This window comes from Neocloeon triangulifer, unplaced genomic scaffold, assembly GCF_031216515.1.
Source record: "Neocloeon triangulifer isolate White Clay Creek 2 clone unplaced genomic scaffold, ASM3121651v1 ptg000003l, whole genome shotgun sequence".
Classification (NCBI taxonomy): Eukaryota; Metazoa; Arthropoda; class Insecta; order Ephemeroptera; family Baetidae; genus Neocloeon; species Neocloeon triangulifer.
Genome location: NW_026775546.1, coordinates 8,818,313 through 8,827,280, shown reverse-complemented (window position 1 = coordinate 8,827,280; position 8,968 = coordinate 8,818,313).

Sequence of the window (8,968 nt, the reverse complement as noted above, 5' to 3'; positions counted from 1 at the left end):
ACAATCTAGAAGCAGTTTGGAGTGAATTAGAAAACAAGGAGAATTTTCAACCAACCCTTTAATTAATATAATTATATTATCAAAAAACAATGAAAATTGCTATATTGTGAATTTTTTTTATTAAATTGGTTTTTTCTCTTGTTGTGAAATAAATTTGAATCATATGGTCAGTGATTTCCCCATGCTATTGGCCAACAAACTTAAAAATTTGAATTAAATTAAGGCAGAAAATTTTCTCTCTTGTTTTTCTCAAAATCTGTTGAGGAAAGAACTGAGATTCCTCACGCGCCTTGTGCGGTCGTTTTTTAAAAACCAACTGTGTGAGCAGATTTTCCTGGTACATTTGAGATCACCAGTCTGCGTCGCATCCGTAGATGGTGAGTCATTTATATAAAGGCCGAGGCTGCAGCACATAGAGAATTAATTTTTATTCATTCTCCTTTTCTGCGCGCACGCCTCGCTGGCGTCGAGAAAGCCGCCCGCCGATCGCTGACTTGAGAAAAGAGAATGCGTTGGCGGCGTGTACGTTGTTGGAGCCAAGTATAAATATAGCCAGACGCCAGATTCTGTGACGCAACGAGGAAAATTTCACGTCAGACCTTGTGTATTAATAATTCAACTGCGTACTCGATATTGTACACCGCGGCACATGATATATATGCCAGCGGATCCACCAGCGTGAAAAAGGTCGCGGCAAAGGCCATCGGAACAGCCTCCAAATTAGAATTAATACTGCGCGCGATTAATCCTATGTGTATCGCACTATCTGCTTTTCCTTCATGTGATTCCGACGTGGAATGTTATGATTTTTATCTTGTCAACTTTTAAAGGTCGCTCTTTTACGAGAGAGATGATAAAAATTGAGCTAATATTAAATAACCCTCCACAGATCATAATAACAGTCCAGAAGTCATCACTTCCTCTAAATTTTATTTATTTGCATAACATTTTATTATCGTTTTTGCTGATAAAGAGAAGGAAAGCCGGACAAAAATTATGAATATTTTTAAAATATTTTTGTTTTAGATTAAATAGTTATCAAGATTTGAAATTTTACATTTCAAATAATGAGAAATCAAATCCTAATCTGTAAAAAATTTATACTAATTTATACATTGTTTGTTCTTATCACTATTGACTCGTGCAAATTTAATGATGTTTTTCATCAAAATAAGCGAGTAATAACTATTTTTATTTATTTGTGGTTAAAATAATTTGTTTGGGTTGAAAATACACCTACTTTTAATGATTCAGTTCAGGTGGGGGCATTGAAAATTGCCTTTTTTTTCTAACTTCAGTTTACCTAAGGTGCTTTTCCAAATATTTAATTTGTCACAATTATAATAGATTTTAAAATTTACACTTCATTTTATGCAAAATCTTAAAAAACGATATGAAATATGCTGATTTTCTTTACTTCAAAATTTTCAAAACTTGTCAAATTGTTTTCAGATACTATATAACTTATAACACTTTTTACTTTTAAATTAGAATTGCATGATTAGAGCTAATTAATTAGTAGCCATTTTTTATATAATATATTTACCACCGTTAATAAAGTCGTCTTATCTTTTAATGTTTTAATGCAATACCAGGAAAATTATTCTAATTAGCGCAACGGATTATAAATTTATCACAGCGCAGAAATTTTTCAAACCAACATTATTAACACGTGCAGTGTTTAATTATTCCAATCACGGTAAAGCACCAACGCAGCAGGTAATGAACAACTATACTTGAGCAATTAAACCTTAATTACACTCCATGTTTATCCACCTGCCGTGCTCGAGGTGTATTTTTTTTTATGCGCAGCCTGACTGACTTTTAATCCGCCGGGGTTTATAATTAACTGGTTGACCATTCGCCGACGACCTCTAAGTGAAAAGCCAAGAGTGTAATGAGCAGACGAGAAATTGCTCACAAAGTGCGTTTACGATGAGGAAGTCGACGGACAGGGCGATCGGGAAGAGGGTCGAGAGAGATAAGAGAGCATAGGGAAAATACGTCCGACAAAAACATAATATGCTGGCTGGCCGCAGGATATTGATAAAGCAGAGGCTCGTTTGTGGGAATTTCGGAAAGATAATGATCATGACGGCCGCCACCGGTTGAATTTTTAATCTGTGAAATATGTTGGCGGGGCGGACGTGGAAAAGAAGAATTGATAAAGTCGACGAATGTACAAACATGCAAGTGTTGGGGGCTGAAATATAGTCTTGGCGAGATAAAATAAAAAAAAATAAGGAGTGACAAGTATATCAACCTTGGACACGTGTGAACCTTCTAAGGATGTTGCATTTTAAATCGAAAAGTCAAGGGATAAAAAAAGAGAGGAAAGAGAAAAAGACTGACACGTTTTCATGAATAGATTTAATTTTTGAAGAAAGTTTGAAGGGTTAATTTGGAAAGGCAACAACTACTGAATTCATAATTGAAATTTTGGTCTTTTAATTAAAATAAGAAATATTAAATCAGCTCTCAGAATTTCATTTTATTTGCAAGTTGTGTAAGCGTTAAATTAGTTATTTTGGGAAATTTCCGTCTCCCACACTCAATTTTGTGCAAACAAAGGCAAAAATAAAAAATTATCTCTGCTGCGAGTAGAAAGTTTACCCTTTTTACGTCATTGGCGGCGAACAAATTCAGCGCGAATACTGCTTAAAAATTCCTCACTGAATAAATAATGCATAATTTTAAAATCCCAGTGCGCGACTTTCCCTGTTTACCTTTTCAGCGCCGCTCTCATAATTAAATTAACAAATTGCAGCTGCGCAAATTTTGCTCGTCCCAATCGTGCCGAAGTGAAAGAGACAAGTGGTTTGAAATTGGAAAGGCAGCGCGTGCTTATGTACATTTATTGGCCACACACAAACAGATTTTTCACTTTTAACGCTTGTCCTTATTTTGAACCCGGACCATCTGCGACACAATTATGAGATCGCGTTTCCACCTGCACGCATGTATAATTGACATTTTATTTTATGCATTCGCTCACAACCGATTACAATTTGTATTTGCGTGTTGGAAATTTGATTCAGTGTCGCTCTGGTGCAATCTCGCGCTGCTGGCTTGTATCGCTTACGGTGAATGGAGAGGAGCATGTCATTTTTACATAGTAGGTTACTACGTAGTATGTTGTGCTGCGCTCAATTCGCGCGTTCGCTCCACGCCGGATTCTTCTTTCTTCCCTCATGTATGCGATGATTACAATTTTTTTGCAGATAATTGAGTGCGACGTACTTTGACGGCGAGCACCAGGGCAACGCTCGCGCAAAGGCGGAGAAGAAGCCGTACGAACATGGCGTTGCCAAGGATTATAAACAAATGTTATTTGAATTTATAAAATGGGGCTTGTGCAATGTAACCTTTTTCACAACTGAAATGCAATTCTATTGCGCGGTACGGACCTTCAAAGTAGGGCACCGAAAATTAACTAATAATTTTTGCAAAATTATCAATAATTTTTTGGCCAATTTTCATTTCTATTGGTAAATATAAAACATCAGGAAAATTGCCTACAATAAACTAATCAACTTTCTAGTGTAATTAAACAATCCATAAGTTTCCAATTCACTAATAACAAATAATTAAAATTTTAAAAGACGCAGTGATTTGAAATATGGTTGATTATTGACATTTCATTTTTCTAAGCAAAAGTAAATTAAACAATGAATTAATTGACTGTGGAATAAGTATTTGTTTTTCATTTTTCCTTTCATTCCAAAATTATAACTACGACAATTGATCCTTATTGCATGTTGTTCCTTTCTGATTAAAAAATGTTCGAGTAAAACAGACTTTCTGAGATTATTGGATTATTTATGAGTTTTAATTTATTGTGACTATTATGAGAATTAAAAAATTCTCATATTACATGTTTTTGCTGAATTTTAATTTTTAATATTTGACAATAGAACAATACAAACTTCAAGTAAATAAATTATTTTTAAGAAAAAAATAGCGACTTTTAAAATTTTAATTTAAAATCGGCAATACAAGTGGGAATTTTCCATGAGGTGTAAATTTCGTAACTTTTCAAAAAACAAAATTTCTTATTTAAAACAGCTAATTTTTCACTAGACAAGAATTACAGACTTTGATTCAAATAAAATGTTTTCTTTAATTTAAAAAACCTTTGCCAAATATTATTTTATATAGAAATAATCAGGCTTTTGTTTAGAAACATTTGTTATTAATGTTGCACCAATTTGAGTGCAATAACTTTACTTTTTACTGTAATAACTGAAACTTATTATTAAAATTAAATGCTCTAGAGCTCTTTTAGTGTAGGATACAACACTCATTATTTCAATTAAATTAATTGCCGTCAAAATTTCAAATTCGCAGTTATTTTTCATTAATCGCAACAGATGCCACGTTATTTCCTCCTATATACTCAAATATAAATGGTGGCTTTGACGAAATCTCCATGAGAGGCACCTGCCGTTTAATTAAAAATCTCGAGTGCGCGGTTTCTGTTATTGTTTTGGCGGCACGTGGAGCCCAGATTGATGATTGTTATTGTTGTTGTTGTGGCTGCAGAGGAGAGGATGTGCCGGCGGCGAGCGGTCATTGCTCCACAGGAAGGAACCGTAAGGAACTTCTCCATTCAAAAGAACGAACAGGTACCACGACTGGAAGATAAAAAAAAAAATACAGAGAAGCGGCTCCAAAGAAGAGGTTGGCTGCACCGCGAGTGCTGAAAGTGTTGATTACCCGCGTTGCTTATTGCCGAGTGAAAATTTATTCTACTGCGCAGTAACCCAGTATCACAACCTGCCAAAGGGAACAGTACTTTCTGATTCTCTCACAGGCAGCGAACCTTTGAATCTGCGGCTGAGGAATGTGCACGATTTCTTGCTCTCGGCGAGGAGCCGGCACGTCGTGCACAAACATAATAACAAGCCGCTTTTCGAAACACCGCCATTGTTGCAATTGCTCGCCGATCACTAGCAAGAAGTTCATTGTCTATTTGAAATTATTTTGCACCGGCGGAGGACGAATTAGGCCACCGATTTGGTCTTTGTTTTTGTCTAGTTGAGCGAAGAGAAACAATAATTTTTATTGTTCATTCCCACTTGGCAATCAACAAAGAACGTAATACGAAATTATTTCCTACTTTCACTTGCTCCATTTTTATATTATTATCGATTATAATATTGGAAAGATGGTTCAAAATAATAGTCTCAAATAAATGCAAAGAAGATTCACTTGTAATTTTGCACTAAAATTAAAAAAGTAATTACAATTTCGGTTAGTTAACTGTTGCTACTTGATATTCTAATAAATTTGATTATTTTAATTTAAAAAAAAATTAATGGAATAAAAATATATATATAAAAATAATAATAATTCACCTTCAAAAAAGCTTCAAAATTGAACTTCAGTGAATTATTTAAAAAAGTTCTTTGAAATTTTATTTTTTCAACAATGTTTATATTATACATCCTAAAACTTAATTTCGCATTACTCAACTAGAAATTGACGTAAAAAAATCATAGGTAAAAATTATATAATTTAAAATGATGTGAAATTTAATTTTAATAAATATTTTTCCCCGATTGGTACAAATTAAAAAAATAAAATCAGCAGATTAAATCAGATAAAAATCAGTCCTGCACAATGGGAATCACAGATTATCCAACGGAAATCCAGCGCAGAAGTACATAATCCTCTTTCATTAACAAGACGGAAATTACGCCCTAGATAATTCTCTTCCACTGCAGAGGGAGTGCGGTCGAGAGGCGCCGCCGCGTAGATGCAATTGAAATTCTTTTCCTTGCTCATTTTTTCCTCCTACGCACCAGAGAGGATCGTTACATAACAATCTTCTTCGAGAAGGTCGCTCCACAATTACATATTATACTGCTTTTTTATTATTGATTTTTGCAGCACCATCGGTTTTTCCATTCGGCCAGCTTCGACCGCAGTCCTTGAGAAAAATGTCGCTTGCCAAAAAAGGTGGAAAAAAGCGAGGAATTTAATATAAAAAAGAGAAGGCGCGCGAGGGCCACGAAAAATTGAGGTCCACTCGCCTCCTCCGCCTGGTCGAGTTCGTATAGTGAAAGAGCAAACGAAATTTCTGCAATGATCGGAATGCAGGTCCTGTTATTCGTCGGCGGCTCCGCGACTCCTTTCTTTCTTTCCTTCTTTCTCATGGCGGATACAACAGTTTATTTGCACCGCCACTTCTTCTTGCTGTGAGAAAGGCCGTCGCCATGGGGAAGGGAACACGAATGAATCCACATTCTTGCGGAAATTTTTTTATATTGGTCTTATAACGTTGCACACGCGTTGCTCTTCTGGTCCATCTCTTTCTCTCCCATTCTGAGAGGAGCCAAAAGATCGCGCGACACGCGGCTGACCTTGACCGCCGCCAAAAGGTCTTTCGCCTATTTTTTTAATCCCGTCTCGACACTCCCTCCCCGGCCGAAATCCTTTTCAATTAATGGCACCGGTGAATTCTTTCTCTAGCAGGAAGTTGCCCGCAGAAATTCAATTCAAGAGAATTAAATAAGAGCATTGACTTTTTATATTCTATTGGCGCGCAGAGGAATTTTATTTATTCTCTCAAAAGAGGCAGTGCTTTTCTAAGACTTAAAAGAAAGTCTATGAGATTAACCTGATTTTGTTCAACGTGAGCAGAGAAGTACTTCAAGAAAGGGAAAAGAATGTAAATAACAAAAGTATGTGATTCCGTTTGAACGATGAAAAAATATCTAAATTTTAAATCACCATCAATAATTTCTTTAAACCTGTAGTTATAAAATATAATAATCGAGTTATTAATTTTTAAAAATTACATAAGGGCCACCAATATTATCTTAAAAAATACTTGAAAAAATAATAGATTTCAAAAAAATCAGTGATTAATATTTTATTCAAAGTTAAGTTTGTCTTTTTTAGGAAAAAAAATTGAACCGTTACTAGCAAATTCTAAGCTTGACCTCAAAACATTAAAGCTTGCAAACTCTCACGGGATAAAATTTTAAACTTCACTTCAATAAATAATTTTTACTTGCAATAATTTAACTTTAATTTCCAATTATTTCCAACTCTCTTAAATAATGAGCGAAATATACATCAGAACAAAAATACGCCTCCGTTTTGACTGAAGGCTAATCCAATTTATTTATTTCCTCTCCACCTTCAGATCTCGAATTAAATTTATTGCCAATCAGCATAATAAATTTGATCCCTGTTCCATTGTTTACGGCTGCAGTGCTCTCTCTCGCGCCTATTACCATGAATGAATTTTTACATCATTATACGCCAACAACCGACACAAAAGAGATGTGAATAGCGAGCTGTGTGTGTGCGTTGCGAGTAAACGCCCCTGCTTGTTAACACTTGAGTTCAGCTCAAACAGCAGCAGCACAGGCGATTCTATGAATGGAAATACGCAACAACAAAACACACACACATTCGTCCCATGCTTTTAATGCTCGACACTTGGCGCGCACATAAACCATAACAAACGTACTGTACTTTGCCTGGTCGCAATGACCTCACTGCTCGCGCACTTGGTACAAGAAGTCTACATCTTGTGGGGCGAATAAAGCAAACGGCTAAAGTGAGTAAATGCAGCGCGCCGCGAGTGGGCTTGACCGCATAACTTGAGCATGACAAATCAGTCGTCAAACAGTCCCCTCGGAATTTTCGAACCGTTTTCCTCCTTGTGCACTTTGTTATGCGTTATGAAATTTTCTCCATTTCCCACATAGGTGGAGAAGAGAATTAGTGGAATTCCTTCAGGTATTCGTCAGGTGCATGAGGAGAATTTCGTTTTCAAATGGAATGTAGTGCGTGTTTGGAATTAACTCGCCAGAGGCACATTTTTTCTCACTATCGCGATTCTTTGAATTTCGGTAGTGAATGTGAACCATTCAGGAAATTAGGATCAAATGTTTCAAATTGTATTGAAAAATTACTACCAAATTCGTGATATTATTAATTACTGCGTAAATTTTTAAATTGGTTATAAATAAAGAAAGCTGAACGAGATATATTTTGAAAGTTTTGTTTATACTCGAATAAAAGTACTAAAATGACTTGAACGAATCCAATTTTCCCCCAAGACTTAAAAACAAAAAGTAATTTCATTGAGGCTAATGAAAAACCGTTTGAATAATTTTTTTCCTTGTTTGATTTTTAGCTGTCAAATTTTTTTTTAATTATAAATATTAATACAAAATTAGATTAATTCAATAACAAAAGTTTTGAATATTTTATACTTTTATTTCGCTGCTTTCAAGGATTTTGGATGCAAATTCTTTGTTTTGAATTGCACCTGTTCGAATTGATTTTTTGTCCCCAATGCTTGGTGAAGTAAAATAGGCAATTTCCTCGTCCTCAAAGGTTGCAAAGAAAGACTTGTGGTGTAAAAATATACCGCTTCTCACTTATCCTCCTTTCCAAAAGTGCTCTCTTGCGCGCATTAGAATTTTAAATGAACTCGTCACAGAGCGGCGCGGCCGCAAGAAAGGCTAATGAATTCTTCTCCGCAGCAATTAAGTGTTTAAAGTTTCACCATTGTCCTCGTCGCGTCTTCATGGAACGGCGGCAAAAAGACTCTTAATGCATATTATTTTGTCACAAATTATGCAACCGTGTGATCTGTCGGTCGCGAGGAGAAATCGCGAGACACGAAACCAATGGCGCACTTTCACTGAGCTCTCTTATTTAGATCACAAGCTAGGTGTACATGATTTTATTATTTAACTGAAAGTCTCAATCTAACATGCACCTTCAGTGTTATTTGAAATTGTGATTCAAAGGGCGGCAGCGGCGAAACGGCACTCTTCGAAATGAAACGCGCAGTTTGTACAAGGAAATAATAAAGTGAGCTGGCGCGCGCCTCATGAATGGAAAATCCTCTCTGAAAAGGTCACATAAAAGGCAGATAAAGGGGAACTATATATGGTATTATCGCTCCAGCCAACGCATGAGGAAAAGCAGTCTTTTAATT